General features: G+C 40.5%; 1 long non-coding RNA gene across 1 annotated transcript in view; it reads left to right on the top strand.

The window, feature by feature from the left end:
• LOC131495030 (uncharacterized) overlaps positions 1 to 22,260 on the top strand; it is a 36,124-nt gene extending 13,864 nt beyond the window's left edge. Inside the window, exons 2-5 of the long non-coding RNA XR_009253730.1 lie at positions 10,058 to 10,116; positions 20,804 to 20,900; positions 21,818 to 21,873; positions 21,966 to 22,260. This is a non-coding gene — a long non-coding RNA (uncharacterized LOC131495030). The remainder of the gene's footprint in view (positions 1 to 10,057; positions 10,117 to 20,803; positions 20,901 to 21,817; positions 21,874 to 21,965) is intronic.
• The last annotated feature ends 4,219 nt before the right edge of the window (positions 22,261 to 26,479 follow it).

Here is a 26,479-nt window from a genome sequence, read left to right as displayed (position 1 = left end):
TACAGTAATTGCAATCTCTTACATTTGTAAAATGTTTTGAGATTAGGGAGACACTTTCTCATATAACCTTGGAACAGTTTGGTGGCATAGGTGTTAAGGTCTATATATTAGATACATGGAAAGTACAGTTCAGATGCGTTTAGTGGATCACCCAGGTCACAGCTAGTAGTGGTCCGGCTGGACTCTAATCCTGGGTCTGTCTAATGTGTAGTGAACAAGGGGGCATAGCCCCAGTTTTGCTGTTTCTTTCAGCTGAAAATCATTTTCAAAGAAAAATTTTAAATTTGTTTAACTAGTGTTTTCTCTGCTTTTATTTGTTTGAGCACTTAGTCACTTACAGAATATTGTAGGGGCACCTGGGTGGCTCAGCGGTTAATTCTCTAACTCTGGAATTCCACTCAGGTCATGATCTCATGGTTTATGGGTTCGAGCCCCACATTGGGCTTTGCACTGGCAGAGAAACCCTGCTTGGGGTTCTCTCTCCATCTCTCTCTGCCCCTACCCCGCTCATGCTCGCTCTCTCAAAGTAAATAAATAAAATCTTTAAAAAACAGAATATCATAGATTTGGTGCCTTATAAACAACAGAGATGTGTTTCTCACAGTTCTGAACGCTGGGAAGTCCAAGATCAAGGGGCTGACAGATACATTGTCTGGTGAGAGTCCTCTTCCTGGTTCATAGCTGTCTTTTCACTGTGTCCTCACCTAGGAAGGCTGGCCTTCTCATCTCATTGATGAGGGCACTGATCTCATTCATGAGGGCTCTACCCTCATGATGTAATAAGCTCCCAGAGGCCCCACCCAAATACCGGCACATTAAGGATTAAGTTTTAGCATATGAGTTTTAGGGCAGAGGGACACAGATATTCAGTTTATAGCGAGCACAGAGAAAATTGTCTGTTCTCTCAATGTATTTATTAATAACAACAGTTTTCTGGGACAGACCAGTTTAGGAAATACTGGTCTAGATGATACGGAAGAGCGTGGTTTAGTGTGGTAACCACTAGCCACGTGTGGGCTATCAAGCACCTGAAACATGGTTGGTCTGAAGCAAGTGTGCAGTGAGGATAAAATGCACACTTGGATTTTGAGGCCTCAGTATGAAGAGTAAGATTTTTCATTAATAATTTTTATATTGATTATAGGTTGAGGTGATAATATTTTTGATATGTTGGAATAAATAATATCTACTATTGAAATTGTTTGCTCCTGTTTCTTTTTACTTTTTAAAATGTGGCTACTGGAAAATTTCAATCACGTATGTGGCTCGTATCCATGGCTCACCCTGCATTTCTACAGGACAGCGCCCGCACAGAGTAGCTTGAAACACCCCTTGCTCCCCATGGCTGAGCCTCATTCTCTGCCTCCGCTGCCTCCCAGGTCTCATCTCTCAGCACTCCCCCTTGCTGTCTCTGTTGCAGCCACAGTATTCCTCAAATATCCTGAGAATGACTTCTAAGGACCTTTGCATTTACCATTCTCTCTGGAATGTAATTAGAATTACCATTCTCTCTTCTCCACCTTACCCTCATTGCTGAATTCTTGTCTTCATGCATCTGCTCATATATTGCCTATTAGAAAGATCCTTATTGTTTTATTTTAAATATAGGTTTTATTATTATTCAGGTGTGGTGAAATCAACAGATCAGGAGACACTTGCCATTGAAAAGAAGTTTTGTTACCGCTTTCAAGAGGAAGGGGCATGCCATGCCATACAAGGCCACTTGGGAATCATGAGGGTGGGTAGGAGACAGGGGGAGTAGGGGAAATGTGAGCCAGAACCTTTATTGTGGTTTCCATGGGAAGGAACAGGTGAGGCAAGGTCATCAGGTTTAGGATTGGCTAGTTTGAATAATTTCAGCAGGCTCTGGAGTGTGGGGGCTCTCCCCGATTGTCTGGTACCTGAGTGGGGTGGGGGTGGGGAGGCGAGCCTGTGGGTTCTGGATGAGTGAGTTTGCATATGAAAGGCATGCCCCTGGGCCAGTCCCTTACTGTGTCCAGGAATTGGCTAGACTGGGAAAGAACAGTCTCTCCAGGGTCAACCAGGCTCCAAATTGTCAAGTATTAGAAACACAGAAAATAAAAAGACATGATTAATACACCTATTACTTTTCATACACATTTATTTTCTTTTTTAGGACTAATTTCGACCTAACATATTTTATATTTATTTATTTATTGCCTGTCTCCTCCACAGATGTGTCAACCCCTTGAGACAGGATGTAGTGCTTGTGTGTGTTTTTACTGCTTTGCTCTCATCACCTAGAAGAGTCCTTGGCACATGGCAGGAACTCAATAAATATCTTTGAAACAAAGGAGGAATGGATGGATAGATGATTCAGTTGAGGGACTTTTTCCTACTGGACCCAGATGCTACCTCAGAATCCTCTTCCATGCACACCAACCCCAGGCAGCCATGACCAATCAGTATTGGCATTCTAGCTGGCGCCCGTTCACCACAGCTGCAAAGAAATACTCCTCTCCATTGCCTCGGCAGGGCATATTTCTCCTGAAAGAGAATCTTAAATACATTCGCTGTGGTGGATTTTCTCTCAAGATGGCTGCTAGTAGGTCCTCTCTTTTATCTCTGCACATATTTCTCCTTCTACTTAGATATGGAGTCTAATTCTCTTATAGAACCTGGGCTGGCCTGTGATTTGCTTTCACCAATGGAATGTGGCAGAAGAGATACTGTGCTAGCTCTGGGACTAGCCCGTAGGAGAGCTGGTTGCTGCTACTTTCATTCACTTAGAACGAGCCACCATGCTGTAAGGAAGTCTAGGCTATATCCTCTTGGAGACGGAGGACACGTGCAGAGATACTGGAGGCCGAAATTCCACACACAAATACCAACCACCTAACAAACTACTGCCGCCCCACAGCCAACAGCCAGCGTTAACGTCCAGACTCTTGAGAGAGGCCTCTGGGAACTTCCAAATCACCCCAGACATCATACTGATGCCTGAGTGATGCTAGAGAAACATGGCATGGAGCAGAAGCACTGCCAGTCAAAGCACGGATCACAAGAAATAATCAACTGTGGTGGTTCTACCCCACTAAGTTTTGAAGCCTGCTGTCATACAGCAAACGATAATTGATAAACCCATCTTATCCCACGACCCCATCCTCTGCTGATGATCACCTTGCTCTCGGCCCAGGCAACTGGCCTGCATTGTCATGCTGCCACCATGATAATATGATCTTCTTCCACTCCAAGGCAGCAACTTGGTCTGCTGTGGAGGCCAGAGTTGAGGGTTTGTATTCATGGGGTCTCACCCCCGGCTTGCTGAGCAGTTCTGGGAAAGGTGCTAACAGAGATGGAGACTGGAGCTTTAGAGTCAGGCCAGCCTGAGATCCAGTCACTGCTCGGCTGCTTCCCAGCTTCTGAGGGGCCACATGGTTATTTACATCTCTGAGCCTCAGTTTCCTTTTCTATAGATGAGGATGGTCACGCTTACTTTGCTGGGCTTTTCTGAAGGTTCAAGGTGAACCTTGTGTGTGGAGTATCTGGCACAGAGATGGAAAACAACCAGCCCAAACAAAACTCACCCTCCACATTTCCCCATGTAAGGCTTTGTCTCTCTTTCAGAAAAGCTAGGAATTTCCAGTCAAGCACAGGGAGGAGAATGGAGACCTGTATTCAAACTTGTGAGGACTTTGAACATTGGCCCCCCAGGAAGTTCTTTCAGAGGCTTTGTTGTAGCAACAAGCCAACAACAGCAGCCCACTCCCAGGAAGTCCTGCTCCCTGGGCCCTGCAGCAGGGCTCCTGCACAATAGAGGCCTGTCTGCTGATTGCCATGACAGTGACACAAGGCTTTGAAAAGCATATCTCATTGTCTGTGGAGACTCTTTTCAAATGCTCTCTCAGGGCAGACTGTTTTGTAATAAGACAATGAAATCCAAATTTACTAGTTACCGTATTTGGGGGTTAAGAAGGGAGACAAAAGTTCTCCAATTAATTGTTCATCCTAGGCCATTTTATTCCTGTAAACATTGTCTTCCCTCAATAAGACCAGTACTGCAAGGAAGTGGCTATGTGGATGCTGACAAACTAAAAGTGAGGGCTGGCTGGAATTCATGGTTAAGAAATAGGAGCTGTCAAGTTGGCTTTCCTCTTGTGAAGCTGATCCAGCCCAGGATCCAAGGATGGGCTAGTATAGACAGGCCTGACTTCATAAAACAGACACGGGGATTAGAAGGTGCCCAGAGTCTGTGGGTACAGGGATGAGGCCAAACTGCCATCCCTTTAGCTCTCCTAGGCAAAGTACAGATATCCAACAGATATGCATGGGAGTAGCACACAAGACAGTGTCTGTTCCACTTGGCCAGGGTTCCATTCTCATTGGTAGGCTGGTTGTTCAATGCTGTGAGTACAGCCTCTACTGAAGGGCACCTGTAGATGGAAAGCAGGACTGAATCAGATTCCTTCTACTTGGCTTTAGGACAGCTATCTGCAGGTACGATTCTGTTGCTCCCATCTAGCTTGTTTTCTTGAAACTTTCCTTGGAGGGAAGCAGAAAAAGTGGTTAGAGGAATGAGCGTTTTGGCTGGGAATAATCATAAGAGTATTTTATCTTGTAGATCTGTGATCTCCAAGTTCAAATAAGGAAAAAAGCATTAATGAGGATGGCGGAGGCTGTTTTCCCAATATCTAGTTTATCCTTTTCTCTCAGTGACGAACTTCTAAATTTTATCTGGGCTCATGACTCCTTCAGAATAAAGACTCCCTTATTTCTGGGTGGGATCAGCCAGGGTGCCAGCGAGAAATAAATATATGACACCTTCATATTGGGGAATTGGCCAAATTAATAAAGTGACTATTTGTTACAAAGTTGCGCGTAGGAGTTTTGGAAACTCAGAGGAGCATATGCAGACAGCTAGTGCCACTCCTAGGTTACCAAACCTAGAGAGAATCACCATGGAGAGGGATGATTGACAGGAGCCATGACCTTTGGGAGAGGCGGTGGCTATCATGAGGGAGGAGTGGTGGTGGGAGTGGTCTGTCCTGGCAGGCAGAGTGTGTTGTCGTTGGCATTGTTTAGAATTGTGCACGGTCATAATAAAAAGTTGACCTTTAGTTGGTTTTACTATGGCTTTTATATTCTCTACAGACAGTGTACCCTTTAGTGTTTGCAGTTCCCACTCATGCATTATATGGGAGGGAGAGAGCCAACCCCTAGCCACTTGGAAGGAAGCAAACTGGGGAAATCGCTCCCTCAACCTCTCATCTTCCACCTTATCATCTCCTAAGTGTATCTCTCATTGGCTACATTCAGCAAAAGGCAGAGAGCAAGGGAGCCCATTGATGTCATCCATTCAGGTGAACTCCTCAAGGCACAAAACAGAGTAGAAAAGGGTGGAGAGTGGATGTGATAGAGAAACAAACAGAAAATATCCAGCCCTGAATTGAAGCTTTGACTGGATTTGCAACTCTATGAAGTGTCCTTAAAGGAGGAGGATGTGTCTGCTTATCTCTCTGTTTCCTACTGTGAACTCAGAAATTGTGGCTGGAACTGGAACAGAAGTCTTAAGAGTGCAAGATAAAAGTACATGTTGCAGATAACAGAACAATCAGCCAGAAGGAACTTAGGAGGGCCTACCAATTATGGAGGCTCCACACATGCCTTTGTTCACATGAAAAGGAGATACACTTCTATTTTGTTTAGTCCACTGTTTTTCTAATCTTACCCATTGTGATGAGTTCCTTCTAGTTATTTAAAAACTTCTAAATGCTACCTGTAGATAAAATCATATGAAGCCACTGCTGGCCCCTGATTTTGGTGTATGATGTTAATATTTGCAGAATAGAAAGGTCTCATCTGTATTTTCTCAAAAGGAAAGATAAAGGATTTGAAGATACTGAACTTGGGAATAGGAAGCCAGAGTCTTACCTGTGCGGGACTGTGGGTTCTGGCATAAAGGAGACTCCCCATGGGTCCCCCGCTGCTATTCTTTTTCTTAGGAATTTTAGGACACATTTGATGTTTTATGGAACTGCCAGCTGCCTTGAATAGAGGAAATAGATAAGAGGAATATGCCTGCATAGTGGGAATTCAGCTAGTGTGGTGTAGAATGTCATTTAATATCCTTTTGGTGATCAGTAACAGAATAATCAAATAAAAGTGGTTAATGTAGATAAGTTTATTATCTCATGTAATGAGAAATTTGGAAGAGGATGAGAAATTTTGAGGATGGCTGATTCAGAAGCTCAGTGATGTCAAGGTTCTGGATCAGCTTCTCTCCCATTGTGTTGACTTCCCCTCTCAGTAAAAAAGATGGCTGACTAAGCTCCAAATGTCCATCTTCCAATAACAACATCAAAGTCGAAGGAAGGAAGGAAGGAAGGAAGGAAAGAAGGAAGGAAAAGAACATTTGTTCCTGTGTTTCTTTCTCTTAGGAAGGAACATCTCTCCTAAAATACTGCTTCCCTTATCCCTCTGCAGGTTTTTTTTTTCAATTGCCATAGTCTAGATCTTGTCACGTGGCCACTACCTTAACAGTCACTGGAAGAGAGGAAAGGGGTTACAATGGCTGGACTAGGCCAATCATGATCCATCCATCTGGAACCATCTTCCCTGAGTATACCAATGCCTCATACCAGCACCAAACTGGAGTCCTATTAATCAGGGAGAAGGGGAGAATGGCTAGCATAGGCAAGCACAGATGGAAGGAAGTAGAAGGACCATTTAGAAAAGAAAGAAAAAAGAGATACAACAGATGATTGAACTACAAAAAGTTAAGTCACATTTTAGGCTAAAGTTAACTGAACAGAAGTTTAGAGTCTGGGCCATGCTTAGGGGACAGAAGGTTGATCTCCATGACTGAAAGGAACTAGTGGATGGTGACTTAGAAGAGGGGAATTATGAAAAAAGCAGAGGTCAATTATTGATGCTCTGCTTCCATATCTTGGACCTAGCAAGATGAACTGCTATATTATGCAAATTAGCCAGTTAATGTTTGTATTTGTCAAGGCCCTGGTAGGAAAATAGGAAAATGATGGCTCATTCCAGTTGGACAATTGAGGACCATTTAATACAGAAACTGTTTATAAAGGTGTAAACAGGGTTTAAGGAAACAACAAGGCATACTGCAGGATCTTTGGCTACCAAGGGCGTGGAGCTATCACCATTCCCAGGAATGAAAAGGCAAAAGGGAAAAGAATGAGTACCATAACCTGGAGAGAGAGAAAGAGAGAGAGAGAGAGAGAGAGAGAGAGACAGAGAGAGACATACATAAGGAAAGAGCTGCCTGATCGGAATTGTGGCTTTTGGGAGAGGAATATAGCTAACTCACAGCAGCTTGGCAGAGGGGATGTCAGGAGACTAAACAGCCCAACCTCATTCTCTTCTGTGTCTGATATTATGATCCCCCCGACTTTCAACTTTGGTTGAACAAAACTGGAAGCTAAGAGCAAGGGAACATGTTGATACAGTTGATAGAGGATTTTTGGGGGGGGGGGCAAAGTAGAAGGGTTGAGAGTGGATCTTGAGTTACAAATGGGCAATGTAGGAGATATTCTAATCATTATAGTAGAGAAATCAATTTTGAGCAATATGTCTCTTTTAGTATGGGTAATAAAAATAATATGAACAGTAACAGTGGATAGTAATAATAATAGTATATTTTTACTACAAATTTTGCTAGATGAAGCTTGAGACTTAGAGGGCTTACTCATCCAAGTTAACACATCTTGGGATTCCCACACAAATCTGTGAGAGCTTTCTCCATTTCCATCAGAGGCTGGAGGATGACCATGGCAAGGCTTTCCTGGCATGATGAATCGGCATCAGTTGCCTTTAGCTGTTAAGGATGTAGGAGGAACAAGTGATAATGAGGACCTTCTTCCCTGTTGTTAATTCTTACTTTGGGGACTCTGGAGCCTGGGAGGAAGCTCACCCTTCCCTTTGAGTCCTCTTGTGTTCTGACAGCAGGCTTCTATCATTGTGTATCTCATATTATGAGACTATCCTTTGATTGTTAGCGCCAATAGCCATTCTGGTGACCTCTTCAGAGGAAAGCTTTCATCTCCAAGCATAAAGCCTGACTATAGGGACTGGTTTGGTATGCACTATTATGCTTACCACTCTCCCCCACCTCTCAATCTCCTTCCCAAACTGGTAGCCTTACACATGTTCCAGAGCAGTGATTTCATGATAGAGCAAATCACTGGACTGCTAAACAGGAAAGAAGCTGGGCTCCAGGACAGGAGACGGTGGCTCACGGTGGTGGCTTAATGAACCTGGAGATGTGTTTATGGTTCTGTCCCTCACTGCTTCTTACAGAAGAGATATTTTTTTATGTGATGTGCATATTGGTGTTTTGAGAGGACCCCTCAGCTCCATCTCAAATCTGGTGCCTGAAATACCGTGGTTCATGATACATTCCTTTAAAGCAGTTTGATGTATCACAATTATAATACTAGCTACTCTTTTCCCCACAGGTACTATATTGTATACACCATCTCATTTAATATCTACGGCAAATGATACCGAGGCTTTTAGGAGTCCAAAGTCACATGGCTGGTAGTTGGTAGGGCTGGAGTTTTAAATTGGCTTGATTCAAAATCCAGCTCTCTGCTACATTTTATTCAGCATGGTTTTAAGTAAGATATGTTTGAAGTAAGATTGGATTTGATACCCAATTCACACATATACAAGTGTATAACCTGTGGGATTGCCAGAAAATTATTATTTCTAAGCCTCAATTTCTTCATTTCAAATGTGGGAGCTATGTGAAGAGGCAACAGCACAGAGCAGACAAGCTAGTTAAACTTGATCTTTTTTTTGTAATGTTTCTGAAATCATTCCTGGAAGGTGGGAATGATTTAAGAGTCCTTTCTTGTTCGATAGCACCATAATCAGATTCTGTCCTGATGGGGTGGGGGCGGGGCGGGTAGAATATTGACATTGGGGAAGAAGTCCTGGTCTTGAAATAGTAGGAGTGGATTCTATTAACCACTTGTTGTTGTGCAAGACCCTTGACCACTCTGATGCACTCTGTTTCTTTATCTGCAACATATACACCTATTCTGTAAACCTACACAATACTGTTGAGAGTCTCGATTGATTAAATGATAAAATGCCATGGTTTAAATTATTATATGGTAGATCATGCCATTTGTTATGTCATCATTATTTATTTCATCATGAAGAAACAGAATCTTTACAGGCAGAACTAATTTGTGACCTGGGAAGCATGTTTCTTTCTTCTTTACCTGGTGGTCACATTCCCATTGAGTTATATAGAGGTATTTGACTTTGATGCATTACTATTTTACCATCTTATTTGCCTTTTAAAAATTTTAAGACAGGATCCAGTGAAGAGATAGCTATCATAGATCATTTAAATGATAATATAGTTCATAAAAATAATTTTTATAAATTTGTATGAAACATAAGCCAATTAGAAGTATTGATAAATACATGATGAATTGCTTTAATCTGTTACATATGGCACATAGAGGCAGGTATATCTGTAATCCACTGATTCAGTTCTTCCCTGAGCTTGGATGAGCTTCCCTGAACCAGCATGGTGACTTTCCCCTTTCCAGTATAACTGTTTCTGGCGTGCTAGTGTGGTTGATAATGAACAGGTGGTAGAGGAGTGAGGGAACCATAGGGAGGATGATACAGGGCCCATGGCTCCCACTATGGAAACCCACAGTGAAGGAGAGTCTTAGGGTAGTCATGTTTATCCCAATCTGAGTGTCACTGAAGCTCCATTTCATTGATAAGAAAAATGAGGCAAACACATAATCTGATCTCTATTATGTTGCCTAGAACCAGAAGCGCCAAGAGCCCATCTGTGCGTTTTTCACTAGACAATGAGACTCCTGGACATTCTAGAGAAAGTCAGATATGTATGTGCCATGTAAGTATAGCCAAACAAACAAACAAAACCAATGATGAATTTTTAAGAGAGTGATTATAGGTCTTTTAGGTGAATTTCCAAACTACAGCTTTTCATTGCTTGCCCCAAATGTATCTTTTAGTGTGTCCGTTAGAATGAATACAGGGCTGAAATTAGTAAATCGTTTCTTATCTTTCTGTATTTCAGGAATACAAAAAGTGTACTTTGAACAGCCACTATTGGAGATGAGAAAGCCACTTCTCAAGGTAGGATCTGTGCAATATTAAAATTATCTTACGTTTTTGTGGCTAGGATTACTGTGCTTGGTTATAAGAATGGGACAAACTAGAATAAAGATCATTAGGCCATCCCAGTAGATTTGGGAAGTATTTGCAAAATGTCCTTTAAGATATGTTTCGTCTATAATAGACTTACATCTTGAAGGAGGAGTAGGCAGTTTAGCTGATTTGCTTTATTCTCATCCATGGTTTTGATGATCAGACTAAGAAGAAACAGAGGGAAAAGCTAATCAGAGGCCTTTGGGGTTTGCTAATTCAGGCTGGAAAGTACCCAAACCTCCTCCGCCAACTCTTTAATTTAAATTGCATGTTCTCCTTTTGTTATAAAATTTGATGTAAAGCGTTCCAAAATAAGGGAGGAACCCAAATGAAGTTTAAATGAAGTTCATGTAAGTTTTAACACTCCACTGCTGTACCTGTCAGATTCCCACCGATGAGATTTGAGGTTTGTTCCAAATTCAAAGTGGTGAGCTAGAGATAAATTCTGTCTACTTTCACACCTCCTATAAAAATAGAGAGTAATGGCTGGTTGATGATGGCTTTTTCCTTAAAAAAAATTTTTTTTGAACTGATTGAATGCAAGCGTTCTTAGCCCAATCAAAGCTGTACGTCCTTTTGAAAACTACAACAATTCCAAAGCACATGGAGAATTTTTGAAACAGTGGGACTCTATAAGAAATTGTTTGGTAGATTGGTTCACTCCCTCATTCTCTCATTCATTCATTAATTCATGGTACTGTGATGAAATAGTTCAAAGTATAAACTTTGTAATCATCCATCCAAATTTCAGATTCCAACTTTGCTAAATATAGGGCCTTATTTAGAAAGAACAAAACTCTTTGAGCCTTTGTTTCCTGAGTGGTAAAATGGAGATAATTATAGTAATACCTACTTCATAGTTTGTTTAGCAGATGGAGTGAGTTCCAAGCATAAAGTTAGTGCTCAATAAACAATAACTTAAAAAGTCCATCCATCTACCCATCCATCTATGCATCCATCCATCCACCCATCTGTCTATCCACCCATCTGTCCATCCATCCATCCATCCATTTATCCATTCATCTATTCATCCACCCATCCTCATATCTGTCAAGTATTTCCTGAACACCTCCCATGAGCCTGACCTTGATCTTGGTACTTGGAATATGGTGCTTGATGTTCAGTTCTTTCAGTCTGTTTGTATACAGACAATTATAATACAGCATGCTTAGTGGTGTGACAAACATTAAGTATGGAGAAAGCTCGTCTAATTCACCTGGGGAAGATAGTGTTGACCTCCTCTCTCCTCCTCAGGGAAGAGAGACTTACAAGCTGTTCAGAAGAGCACACAGGATTAGAGATGGAGACTTATTTTGGATTAATACAAGGGAGGTCTTTCTGGCAGAGATGCTGGGAGATGGAATAGGAGGCCATGGGAAGCAGTGGTTCTTGTCACTAGAAGAGGAATCTAGTAAAAGCTGGGAGATCAGAGATGTTCAAGAGGGACCTCCAGCACTTGAATAAGAGATTGAGTAGATGGCTTTTCAAATACATTAGAATTCTGAGAATCTATGGTTCTTAAGGGATATAGAAGTACTTAGATGAGCTTCTCTGGGGTGGCTAAATCAGAATGAGGTCTGGCCAGTCTGGGCAATGCAGTTGCCTTGGTAATCCAGGATGACCATGATGGTGACATGTTCACGCTGTGATATAAGTACTTTTAATTTATTTTTATTTTGAAAAGTAAGATCCATGAATGCATTTTAATCATAGAAAAATTAAAGTGCTTTCAAAGCATAGAGAATAAAAGTAAAGTCTTTTTTCTTTTCCCTTTGCTCTTCTTTCTGCCTTATGCACCATTTCACAGGGCTCACCAGCTAATTCCTGCCACAGAGATGGGGACTTTACCTTTCATTATCTATTCTTCCATACTTGTTTTCATTAATTTCTGTGCCTACATTTGTAAATATACACACATTTAGTTTTTCAAGAACCATGAGTATATTCATTCTATAAATACTACTCATTAGTGTTTTTCATTCAGCACTAATTGTAGTGATACATATAAATGTACATAGGATGATACATATAAATGTTCCTCATTTTATTTTATTTATTTTCTTAAAGTGTTCATTTATTTTGAGAGAGACAGAGACAGTGTGAGTGGGGGAGGGGCAGAGAGAGAGAGGGAGACAGAGACTCCCAAGCAGGCTCTGCACTGTCTCAGCATGGAGCCTGATGTGGGGCTCAAACCCAGGAAACCATGAGATCATGACCTGAGCTGAAACCAAGGGTTGGATGATTAACTGACCGAGCCACCCAGGTGCCCCTAAATGTTCTTCATTTTTTGTTGTTCTTGTTGTTCTTCATTTTAAAAGGTAGTTTCTTCTCAAGGCTGCACTGCATTCCATAGTGTAGCTGTAACATGACTGTAACATGAGTTATAAGTATTTCCATTGTTTTTATCTTATTGCTGTTGTAAATGATGCTGCAGCAAACATCCTTATGTATACATTTATGTGCCCAAGTGAAAGTATTTTGGTAGGATGGATTTTACAGATTCTCTGAGGTTGAATTACTCATCTTACAGGATCGACCTTGTAAGTTCTGATGAATAACGTCAAGCACTCTTGCAGAATATTGAAGTAGTTTATATTTTTCACCAACAGTGAAAGAAAGTGACCTTTTCTCGGGTGCCTGGGTGGCTCAGTCGGTTACGAGTCCGACTCTTGGTTTCGGCTCAGGTCATGATCTCACGGTGTGTGAGTTCGAGCCCCTCATCAGGCTTTGTGCTGACAGTGCAGAGCCTACTTGGGATTCTCTCTCTCTCTCCCTCTCTCTCTGCCCCTCCCTCACTCACTCTCTCTGTCTGTCTCTCAAAAACAAATAAATAAAACTTAAAAAAAGGAAGTGACCTTTTCTTTACAATATTTGTGAAAATAATATTGAAGAAAACCAGAATATGTCACCCCAAAATATGCCTCTTTGACATAACAATTTGTTTGAGCTGAAGGCAATTAAAAAGGAGCAAAGCTCCCCTTTGTGTAGAGGCAAGATACAAACTCTCCTTTTACTGGAGACAGGTTCTTATCAGTCCAGAGAGGGCACCAGAGGAATCTGCAAACAAACTTTACTTCATTCGTTTCCTCCCACATATTCACCATCCCACAGTTTGTCATTGGGGAAGCCTAAAACTTGGACCTATCATTTCCCTACACATTATTGTTTTTAGTTGAAGATGCTATATATGCTGAAATCCTGGGCTGCCTCTTTGAGTTCCTCTAAGTTCCTCCCAGGAGATGTGCACTGCATGAGTTAATAAATGTTTTTCTCTTGTTGATTTGTCACTTCGTTAAAGAGCCCCAGCTTAAAAACTTAAGATGGGTGGAGCTGAAGTTTTGCCTCCCCTACGGTATATTAATCTTTTATTTTTTTGGTCCATCTATTAGGTAAAAAGAGTTTCTAATTGTTTGAATTTAAATTTGTATGATTACTAATAAGGCTGGTTATCTTTTAATGTATTAGCTGGCAGTTGGTACACCTGCGAATTACCTCTTCGGATAGTTTGCCTATAAGTACGCATGAGAAACACTTTATTATGGATATTAATCTCTTGTGTGTGTATACATATATGGCGAATATTTTAGTACAATGAATTATTTTATGAGTATATTTTAGTCTTTTCCTCTGGTTTCTGGATTTCAAATGTTGATTTTTGACATGTGCAATAACTGTTGTGTCGTTGTTGAACTATGAAGTCAATACATGTGCAAGGAAATATAACACATCATGATTTTCTTTGTTTTTAATCTCCTTTTCTACCACTTTCCTTCATACTCTGTACTTTTAAGCTGCAGGGCACGACATGCCTTCCACAAATGCTATGATTTATGAATGTCTGTGCCTGGAAATAGCACAGGCTATTTTCCCCTCAGGAATATCTTTCTTATATCCCACACTGGGTACTTCTACTCATCCCTTTGGACCCCAGTCCCATGGCACTTCTTTTGGTGAAAACCACCATAGCTACTCTGGGAAACGAGGAAGAGAAATAATCCCCTCGTTTGGTTGCTAGGGTTACATGACAGAAAACAGGTAAAATAGGAGACTGGGGTCATGGAAGTTTCAGTAATTGTGTGTTGCCTCTCAGAGGAGTAGTGCTATTGGTCTGAAACTGTATCATTGCTTATGTAAGTTGCCGAATTTTCTGCTTCATTGTGAATTCCTGGTGTAGCGAGTTATAATTTTCTTCTTCAGCCTGTCATGGGTATTCAGTATGTGCTCAAAGATTTCTCACTGAGATTGGTATGGGGTGGCCACATTGGTATATATGGTCTTTGAAAAATAATGCATTTCCCCTCCTTTTTTCTCTTTTCTCAAATATGAGCTGCTATCAAATTTAGAGAAAACATTTTGGGCAATTACAGTATTTTCTTATTCTCAAGCACCGGGAAATCTGTTACCATTGCTTCCTTTACTTAATTCCTCTTCTGTGTTTTTGCCTAAGTGTCAGATTTTGGAGTGTGCGCACTTTTATGAGTGTCTTCAAACATTTCATAAGTATAGTATACCTTTTAAGTATATAAATTGAAAGATGGGTATTCCCTGATGGTTTCTGTCTATATTATCATTTATTTATATCTCAGATAATTTCATTAAGGTGTCTGTTACTTGGAGAACAAATAATAGCAAAAATATAAAATGGAAATTGAAAACTAACCCCCTCCCCCCTCTCAAATCACAGTTCCAAGGGCATGGTGATACCACAAGCATGCATACTTCATGGGATATTGTATTTGAAATAATTGAACTTCGGATCTGGTTCTGAGCTTTTCTGCCACTAGGGTGAAAAAGAGAAACAAGATTACTTACAAAATGTTTATTGTTTTAAACTGTCCCTTGTACGGATCCTGTCTTTAAATGCCTGTTCCTACCGACAAATCCACACTGCCTGCAAACATTTAATCTCAGCTTGTTTGCTGTGTTTTGGCTACATACCGTCAACCAGATTGAAAGCTTCTCAAGAGTAAGGACCTGCCTTCCCTTTTTTGGAATCCCCCAGGGTAAGTGATTAGCAATCTGATGTTGAAGGATTAGTGTTAAAATGGCAAAATGTGGCAATGTCCCAGAGTGTGTGATTTCAGGAGGAGATGGGGGTTAGGGAGGAGCATAGTGCTGCATCCGAAACTCTGGTCTGTGTGACCCCATAGCATGTATTTTTAACCACTTCTTGAGCTAGCTCTGTGGTGTCCCCATAGCTTGACTCATGTCAGTCCGTCAGAATGGAGAAGATTCCAGAGCTTGGTTTTAGACTATGCTGTTGTTTTTGTTGTTTTTAATTGCAACACTGGTCTTTTTGCTTTAGGTTTTAGTGCCAAAAGAGTAGGTCAACTCATCCGTGGTTGCTGTCTGTGAGTTTACCTGACAACCTGAGTTGCTACAGTTGCAGCCGATGGATAAGGCAGAGGATTTTCCTTCATGCTGCCTTTCTTTTCTCTAAGATTTTTTCTATGAAAATGCCATGTGGTCTCAATCAGCTTTTCTCCTTTGCACCTTTGGTTTAATAGGCTTCTGGCATTTGGGTGTGCCTGAAACACTGGCCTTTTTTTGACATTAAAAAACATGTATGTAAAATATAAAAAGAAATAAAGACAGAATTAATATCCTGTACTTTTGAGACACAGTGACTAATTAGAATGACACAGGCCTATGGAGGGTTTACTGTAGCTAATCTTTAGCAGGTGTGTTTGCTGCCAGATGACAACATCTTTCTCCGAAGGAAGGTAGGATCAAAATGTGCTGGATTGTCAGCAAAATAGACCTAAGTGATGCAAGCCATCACACAATGGAGACATCCTAGTCCTTCACGGTCCGAGATAGAAATTAGGAGGCACCTATAGCTATTTACATTTAAATGATTAAAATTAAATAGAATAAAAAATTCAGTTTCTCACCCTAGCCACATTCTAAGTACTTAGTTGTCACATACAGACTGTGGGGGCAGCGCAGATACAGACCATTTCTGTCCCTGTGGAACGTTCTATTGGACAGCAAGGACCAGATTGAAATAGGTAAGGAATGTTGGGGTGGTGAGACAGAACGAGGTGAGAATTCTACGTCTGCCACTTAAGAGCTGGGTGGCCACGCACATGATTTAATCTCACTTTGCCCCCATATCTCTCTTTATAAAATGAAGAAAATACTGCTTGGTGCATAAGGATTCAGTGATAGCCATATACTTGCTGCATTTAGCAGTGTTTCCTCTTCTGAGAGATCTCCCCCAGTGAACCTGTCAAATGTGGCCACCACCTGTTATTCTTCAACAACAGCAGAGCATGCTACCTCAAAACATACCAGTCTGGTATATCGATTATGTTGAGTGTAGGCACTTAACAAACAGCCAGTGCAGGCACAGGTTTTCTCTGAACTCTGCTCACCTACCTACAGACAGATCCTCCAAAGGATCTTGATTGTTACAAATCCTCTCTCTAGGAGGCTCATCAACCAGGGAAGGTTGACTGATAGGAGAGGAGTTTAGAAGTCAACACCACACCCAAACTTTGACAGAAACTATCATACCTCCCATCTATTCTAAGGCCCCATTTATCTTTCCTAAACATTGTTTCTTCTCCTTTAAAAAGTTTATATCCTGCTCTCCTTTCCCCATGAAGATGGTATTTAAGTCTGAATTCTAAGCCACGTCAAGGAGTTAGTCCCTGGGTATTTCTCATGTATACTTTGATTTGCTTTTGTAAGTCTGTCTTTTATTACAGGGTGTCAAATAAGAACTGACAAGGGTAGAGGGAAAGTTCTTTTCCTCCCCTACACTACCCTATCCTTTTCATCAGAGGGCTTACCATTATCTGAAACGAGTGAGTCCTATCTCTCTCATCTGTCTGTCCATCTCACTGTTTATTGTATCTTGTCACCACCCCCCATAATGTGGTAGAGTCCCTCCCTGAGGAATATGGTGGAAGTCTCCTCAGAACAAAGGAAGCAACATGGCTCAATCAGCTCCTATGACGTATGCATAGCTCTGACACGATTCTATAACTTGGACTGTGTCCAGTCAGACTATATGTCACCATATAGGGGAGACAAAAAAGTAGAAATTGTATAAAAGGCTACACCCCGCTGTGGTCAGGGCTCAGGTTTTTGGGTATGAACCCACTGAGCCCGTACCAGCACAATGAATGAAGTTGTTTCCTGGACAGAAAAGCCTCAGTGTCCTGTCTCCCTGTGCTAGAATCCTGCTACAATTACACATACACACTGTGGTTTTTATGAAACTCCAACTAATTCTCCAATTCCTTGATACCAACTGGTATCTAATAATTTAATTCATTTCTGACACTAACTAGCTGGAGTAAATGCGGACCCCCACAAGTTAAGGGCTCAGTCCTTTGAGGCTGTTCCTATTTCAGATGAGAGCTGAAAATTGGGTTCCCAGGCTACACACACTTCTGCCTGGCTGAGTACAAATTCAGGAGTTGCTATGAGCTTCCCCTCAAGTTCAATAATTCACAGAACTCAGGAAAGTGCTTTGCTTAATAATTACTGGCTTATTATAAAGGATATGTCTTAGGAATAGCTAAATGGAGGAGATGCATAGGCTGTGCCAGCATTGACATGTTCGCCAACCCAGAAGCTCCCTTAGCTGCATCATTTCAGAATTTTTACTGAAACTTAATTATTGTAGGCACCATTGATTAAATCATTGGCTATTGGTGATTGAACTTGATCTTCAGCAACGCCCCCCACCCCCCCCCACCCCCCCCCCCCCCTCCACCTTATCCTTCAGGTATGGGCTGAAATTTCTAAACTTCTAATCTTGTGGTTGATTTTTTCTGGTGACCAGCCCCAATCCTGAGTCACCTCCTTAGCATAAACTCAGTTATAGTCAAAAGGGAATCATTATGAATAACAAAACACAATCCTACCACTGAGGAAATCCAAGGGTTTTGGGAATTACATGCCAGGAACCAGGGACAAAGACCAAATATTATTTTTAATTATAATACACACAACATGGCAGAATGTAAACTTCATTAGGGGAGAAACTTTCTCTGCATTATGTACAGTCCCTAAGATAATATCTAGCACATAGTAGGAGATCAAGAACTATTTGTCAATATACCTAATAGCAAGCTTCTCATTATTTTGATGAGGTTTTGGAGTGGTGGGGTTTCAGAGCTGACAGTCAAGAAATAATTCTTGAGATGTCTTTGGTGCAAAAACATGATTTTATTAAAGCACAGGAATAGGACCCCTGGGCAGGAAAAGCTGCACTGGAGTTGTGAAGAGTGACTGGTTATATACTGTGGAGTTGGGGGGAGGTAAAGGCAAGAAGGAGGCCTCTGGAAAGAGTTTGATATGCTAAATAGGACTCCTAAGATACCCGAGGCCATGCTATTGTCAAGCTAAAGTTGTTTTTCTGCTAGTAAGGCATTAACATTAGGACAGTGGGGGGGTTCCAGGAGAAATGGTATACTCTGTATTCACCTCAAGTATTTGTAAATGGGCTGCAGGTTATAAGGACATTTAATTTTACCTCCCATTTCCTTCTTGCATTAGTTCCCTGCATCACTATGGAGCAGAGCGTGATATTAGGGGCTCCAGGAAATGGAGTCTGTAGGTTTCTGGAGATTAGGCTATTGATAAGACTGCTTTTTCTTATAATTTACTAAGATATTTGTAAACTGATGGAGACTTGTGTCCTGCATGACTGTGATCTCTATCAATTAACCATATGTTTTCTTTCCTTTCCTTTGTTCTTGGGCAGCCAGGAGTGCCTGAGGCATATCACACACATCCCACCTGGGGGGTGTTGTTAGCTTGTGCTTTGCTCTCAGCTTGCCTTATGCTCCTTCATCAATTTGGTTGAGGAGCAATGCAATACAGTAATTAATGGTCGTGATGCTAATTAAAGTAATAATTGTAGTAATAGTAGCCACCATTTATTGAATATTTTCTATATGCCAAGAACTTCCTAAGTGCTTTAAATACATTATAACATTTGATCCTCACAGGAAACCTATGAAGTAGGTAATACTGATGTGGAAAACAAAGTGATGTGGAAATGGCAGATAAAACTAAATTTCGTTATAACCTGCAGCTCATTGACAAATACTTGCGGTCAGCAGAGTAAAACATTTTTCCGGGAACTCTCAACTATTTTAATGTTAAAGCTTTGCTAGAGGGAAAAACAACCTTAGCCTGACAATAGCTAAGGCCTCCAGTATCCTGTGAGTCTTCTTTAGCATATGAAAATCCTTCTTTAGCATATGAAACTTCCCCTTGTCTTTACCTCCCCGACCTTCTTCCTCTGTAACCAGTCACTCTTCCAGTGCAACTCTTCCTGTCTATGGGTCCTGTCCCTGTGCTTTAATAAAATCACTTTTTTGCACCAAGACATCTCAAGAATTCTTTCTTGGCTGTCAGTTCCAAATCTCCATTACTCTGAAACCCCATCAATACTATTATCATTAACAATGAAGGAATTGAGCCTCAGAGACATGAAAAACTTACAAAAAGTCCCCTATAAGTAGTAGAGTCAAGATTCAAACCCTTATCTGGGTGTTTAATTACTTTATCTCACTAATACGTATAATTAGAAGAAAATATTCTATAGAGTCAGGAATTTTTTCCCCCCTCAGATTGAGGTAGAACCTATAGCAGAATTCAGAAAATATTCTCCACCTTGGATTCAGTTCCCTTTAAACTCCTGATTGTTAGGACTGCTGTTTTGACTTGCAGTTAGGCTCCTGGGGTTATAAACTAGGCTCTTCTTTCTATGGCATGCTTTTGCCTATCTGGGCCCAGGGATCAAGACATAATCAGCATATAAATTATTTGATTTCCCAAACTGTCTCTAGACTTTCAATCTTCCAAATCATCTCATTTGTGGTAAAATGAAGCCGAAGAGTCATGTAAGATGCAAGTGACTGCATCTCTGTGAGAAAGGGCAGTGGGCACCGGAAACATCCAGTGGTGCAGGCAGTGTCCTAGTGATGAGGCAGCTTGGGGCAAGCTGAGGGCAAAATACAGGCTGGCACACCCCTCCCCAGGATGAATGTGTGTGATATTCCTCGGACACTCCTGGCTACCCAAGAACAAAGGAAAGGGGTTTAAGTGCTTTCCATCGTAATGTGGGAAACTAAGGCAAATGAAAAATTAAATTCCCTTACTGCCTATAACCCATTGACAAGTCCTTGAGACTGGCAGAGTGACCTCCCTTTAGGAGCCCAGCTGCCTCAAGGATGACACTTTCCTGGGGGCAGAAGAGAACCTTAGCTTAACATTATCCCAACCTTGAGGATCCTGTAAGTCAACTTCCTTTATCTCAACTGCCCCAAGATATATGCTGGCAATCATACTCCAAGCTTATGGCCCCCTGATGTGCATCTGAGGGTCTCATAACTGAGGTTTTATTAAATGGTAATAAATAGCATTTCCCTAGCAACACCTAACCCCTCAAGGTCCTGGGAACCTTGCTTCAAAGATACTTTAGAGACTTACTCTATCACTGACCACCTTCCAACCTGAAAGTATATAATGAGTTACCCATCATGACCCCAGTGCAGTGCTTCCTGCCCATGGGTCCTATCCCCATGCTTTAATAAAATCATCTTTTTTGCACCAAAGACATCTTCAAGAATTCTTTCTTGGCTTTCAGCTCCGGGCCACCCCACCATCACCCCAAAACTTCATCACTAGGAAATGTTAAAGGATGAGAACAGAGTGTGGGAAACACCCAGGCCATTGTGGTGCAGGTAGGTGGGGCTGAGCCCCCTTTAAACCTTTCTTGTGAGTGCCCCCCACCAACCCAACGAAGAACCTTCCACAAAATTGAAGACTGTACCTCGTGCCATCAGAGTTGACTCACAAGGCTCTTTGAACAGCACAGCATGAGGAATGGGACTTATAGTTACTGGACTGGCAAAGGCTGCTGCTAATTACCTGTTAATTGTGACCTTGGAATATAGCTGGGGCCAGTGCCAGTCTCATGATTTCTGGGAAATAGGTTTTGGCAGAGACTTGTTCTTTCCGAATCTCCTTGGGCTGTGCAGTCTCTGCTTGGAGAAGCATTGGGGTTTGGTGGAAAGGACTTTCACTATATATTTCCTTGAATGGGTAGGTTTAGGGAGCTAGAGAGGAGAAAAGCATCTATATTGATGGGGAAGACCTTTCATTATGGAGTTAAGGCTATTCAAACAAAAATTTTTTAATGGAAATTTTTGTGGTTTAATTTTTTTCTTAGAAATAATATAATAAAAAGAATATTGTTTAGGAATTGCTGTGTACCACGTACTGTTCAAAATGATTTAAATATATTAACTCAATTAAATCTTAACAGCCCTATTAGGTAGTTGGTATTATTCCCATTTCACAGATAAGGGAACAGGCACAGAGGTTAGGTAACAATTTATATTAATTTGTTAAAAAGTTTTATTTATTTATTTTGAAAGAGAGAGAGCATGTGTGTGGCCAACTGAGCCATTCAGGCACCCCAGAAGAAAGGCTTCCCTGATCAGGAATTATTTTAATTTTAAGGATTAGCCACCTTTCAACATAACATTTACATTTCCTAATTTGTTCATAAGTCACCAAGGCAGATAATAGTCTCTCTTGTTCCTACCCTCTTTATTATGCCTTGAGTCCCAAATCAATCCTATTGATTTCTTCACAGAGATGATAGTGACATTTTGGGCTGGACTACTTTTCATTTCATGGGATCATTTTGAGGTAAGGGCCACTGAGAACCAGCAAATGCAGGAAAAGCTCTTTATTTCCCACTAACTGCTTAAAATAGAGTATAATTTTCCCCTCTTTTAAAGGAAATGTACATTCATAAAGGAACTTTCCATTTGTAAAAACGGCTCCATTTTTGGAAGAGATCTACACCCTGGAGGCAACTCTTATCACCTGGGAGACTCTCACCTGCATAGCAAGACAGTCCTATTTATCAAACCTTTCCTCCCTTTAACTTCCCATGACTTGCCTCCCCCTCTCAGAAGCCCCAAACCCCTTTTCCTTTGTTTAGCCTAAGATGGTAAAAAGCATCTTGAGCCACATCTTTCTTTGTGAACTCCTGTGTGTACTGTTAAAAAATAAAATTTAAAATTTTAAAGATCTTACTGACTTTATTCAATGATTCATGAGATAGGCAGCATCACATTTAGCAAATAGAATGAAGCTTTAAAGAGTATGGGCAAGAGGAGGCAGCAAACTGCTGATTGTTTCAGGCGAGGCCACCTTTCTTTGGGGGATTACCTCATAGTATGGACCAGGTAATTCCACAGTGACTGGTTAAGATTACATTCCTGGGAGAGGCTGAAATTGCAATTAGGTTAGGTATTAAGTCTTGCTTTATTGAAATGGGGTTAACACAAGTGGCTCCATTTTGGATGTGTTGTTTTCTTTTTTTTAAACAGTATGTGCATATTTAAAACTTTTTTTTCCTTGTTAACCTGTCTTTTTTCAGTTCAGTTCATGGACCCCTGCATTGAACCTAGGAGGGTAGTAGGAAAATCATTTTTCCTCCCCTCCCCTACCTGCTGTAGGGCATTTATAGTACATGGCATGCACCATCTGTATGCTAATAGTACATTTTTCTGGTTTTTAATGATAACCAGCCCTCTTCCTACCTGTCCAAAACTCCTCCCAGTGGGGTAATTTCACCTCTAGTTGAGAAACAATAAGGCATTTTCTATGCATTTACTTTCTGGACATGTTCTTTAGTTGTTTTTAAACATTTTAAATTGTTAGCAACAGGATAATCGTTTCAGTTCTCTTTTTTGGCAGGTGTAGGTAGAGGTCATCATTGTGTCTTATCTGAAAAATTCTTTTGTTTTGAATTTAGTTTCTGGAGTCGCTGTTGTCAGCCTTAGCTTCAAGGATTGGGCTCCATGAAAAAACTGAAAAAGTGTTTACAACTAGGGTCAATTTACTACTCTCACTATTTATACTTAGAACTACTAACTAAATCCCTTCCTTTTCTCCAAATTTTGGCTATACCCAACTTGAACTTCCATGTCTTGTCTTTTTTTTTTGAATTTTTTAAGTGTTTATTATTTATTTTTGAGAGAGAGAGAGAGAGACAGAGCATGAGCAGGGGAGGGGCAGAGAGAGAGGGAGACACAGAATCCGAAACAGGCTCCAGGCTCTGAGCTGTCAGCACAGAGCCCGACGCGGGGCTGAAACTCGCAAACCGTGAGATCATGACCTGATCTGAAGCCGGACACTTAACCAACTGAACCACCCAGGTGCCCCAACCATGTCTTGTCTTTTATGGAATTTTCATTCTTACTGATTGTATTTAATAATTGGATTTTGATGACTATGTTTGATAACTATGTTTGATTTCTGGGTTAGCTCATCTCTCTGTTCTTGAAGCCACCATGTCATTTCCTGTTCTAAGACTCTGATTCTGTAACTGTGTCCCAACTTTGGCCTTTGAATTGGGGTGTTCTATCTTTGGAATATAGACCCCTAAAGGAACCTCTTGGATGCTCCAAGCCTTCATCTAAATAGAACCAGTACAGACTCAACCCTGCTTTTAGGTGCAGCCTCATGAATTGCCTTTGTTAAAGAAGAGAGAGCCTAGTGGCTCATATCAGCATCCCACTAGGCATTTTTTTTTTATGTTGATAGAATTTACTTCCTAACCAGAGGTGCATGCAGTAATTCCTCATTTCTTTTTATATTTTAAATTGCAGATGTGAAGGAACAATCCCATTGGGAAATTATCAGCTGCCCCATATTTTCTGCATGTAAACCATGCATTTCCTTATTTTGATTTTTCTTCACTTACCTTCTAGGTGTGGTTGTCTTAGAATCATAGAATGTCAGGGTTAAAGCAGCTCAGCCATCACCTAATTCATTACCCCTTCAGTTGCTGAATCCTAGCATTTTCATTTGATTCTTATTTTATATCACATCTCTGCTGAAATTCCCCTTATATTCATGCATGTGCTCTAACTTTTCCAGTATATTCTTTAACATATCAGTGGTAGTTATTTTAAAGTTTGGGCCTTATAGTTCCAACATCTGAGTCATCTGAGTCTGGTTCTGTTGATTGCTTTATCTCTTGACAGTGGTGTTTTTTGTTTTTTTTTTTTTTTCCTTCTTTTCTTGTTATTGTTGTTGTTTGTTAATTTTTGTTTTTAATGTGTTTCCTAATTTTGATTCATTGCTGCACACCATGTGAGAAGTACAGAGACTGAGATAAATAACATTTATGCTCAGAAATGAGTATGCCCTTTTTTCTGTATGGCTGTTATTAGGTATGGGGTTGAGCTGGTCTCATCAAGGGGTAAGCTAAATTTGAGTTTGTGTTGCTACTGTTAACCTTTAGTGCTCCAGAACTTCAAATTATTCCAGTAATTAAATTATCCAGTAACTAAACACTGCCATTACCTGTGCTTGGAATAGGACTGAGGGGCTAAAAGAAACATTTTTTTTTTCCTGACAAGTACTTTGACCAGAGTTTTATAAATTGTAGAAAAAAAAATTATGATACATTTGCACACTGGTTTCCTGAAAATAGATTGTTTTGATTTTATCGCCCTTCTAAAAAATGTCTGTTTACATTGACATTTATGGTTACAGCCTTCATACACAGCCAAACCACACATCTAGATTTGGAGTAATGAGCATGGGGTTATAAAGATGGGTCATCTGATAGGAGAGTAAATTAAACACTGACTCTGTGGCCGGTTGATTTGCACTAAATGAATGAGAAAAGTAACGAGTTATAGGTTGTTTTCCCTATATTTTATATAAAACTCCTCTTTTCTTCCCTTAAATTTGATTCTTTTGGCTACCAGCCCAGCATAAACTGTTGTCAGTGCCTCTCTGAGCCAGTGATTCTTAGGTCTGAATTGTACTCTTCATCTTCAGGACATCCTTATGCTGAAACTCATGGGATTATTGAATTATAAAAGTGACCTGCAGGGTAATTGAGGATTTTTCGTAAAAGTGTAAGCAGGAGTTCTTATGTAGGTTTCATAGATTTTTTGGGGGGAGTCAGGAGACCATGGGTTATCTTTGGAGAGTCTACAAGACTCCCAAGATTGTATGTAAAACTAATACATATTATGTGCTAGGCATTTCACCAAGCCCCCTACATGCATTGTCTCATTATTTGATATTTCAACACTGCACAGCAAGTGTTATTCTCTCATTTTGACAAATGAGGAAACTGTGGCTAGGAGAATAAAGACTTTTATAAGATCTTATTACTGGTAAGAGGCAGAACAGAATTTGAACGCAGGCTTGTTTGAATATAAATCTTTGTTCTTAAAGTTTGGGAAGTAAAGCCATAGACAACAAATTTGTAAACAGATCTCCATTGTTTCCCCTGCTCCCAATAAAAATATAATTCCTGATATTAGTCTTGGTGATGCCTTAGTTTCTTTCATATACTCCCCACTGCCTCCATTGCATCACTTGTGACATTGATTAGAACTTTTAGCCATAAAAGTGACTACAGGTCTGATAAGTACTAATTAAATAGAAGTGTAGCTAAAGATGTTTTCTAAGAAGAGAAGGTGGTGGTTTTGTGAAAAGATCAGAGAAAACCTCTATAAGGAATAGGAATTAGCATTTATCACAAATTGTTATATGGGTGTGAGGTTATGTGTACCAACACATCTGTTTCCTTCATAATACACCAGTGGGCTCACTGGCAGTAGTAATACATTGACCTTCTAAATATCCTGAATCTAGTAAAAAAATGCCTGGCATACATAAGTAAGCAGAGTGATGGAGTTGTAATTTGAGGAAGATATTGCACCAAGGACTTTTAACACCATAGGCAAAAAATATTTTGGAAAAAATAGCAGAAGTATTTTAGTATATAATTTGAGAGAGGAAAAAAATCAAAGGATGATCACCATTTGAGTATATGGCCATTCACTGGTATTTTTTCCAAGAGAATTTGGTAGATTCATAGGTTCATAACCATTTGAGATCACTCAAATTTTAGTGAATTTCAACTCCACTCTTGATAAATACAAGCACTTCTTAGTGTTAGGACTCTGAAATTGTAAGTCTAGCTTTGCCCTTATGGGAATCTCTTAATCTCAGTTATGATGACAGTGTACAGTAGGTATAATTTCTTAGTGGATTTATAGATTCTCCCAATGTCATTGAGATTCTATTTTCTTGGGTTATGATATGCAGTCCATTCAGACTGACACATTCCTTGGATCTGATGTTCAGCATATTCTTGGACCTTTTAGTTAAGTCTTCCTGGAGAGTTGGCAAGAAGTCTGGTGAACGTTCATTTTTAAGGCCTACAAAGGGAAATTTAGTTTAATTGAAACCCCTTTGGCGCTGTCTCAAGTTA

This window comes from Neofelis nebulosa, chromosome 14, assembly GCF_028018385.1.
Source record: "Neofelis nebulosa isolate mNeoNeb1 chromosome 14, mNeoNeb1.pri, whole genome shotgun sequence".
NCBI lineage: Eukaryota > Metazoa > Chordata > Mammalia > Carnivora > Felidae > Neofelis > Neofelis nebulosa.
Note: the sequence above shows the minus strand (reverse complement) of the source record. Positions and strands in the feature narration are given on the sequence as shown.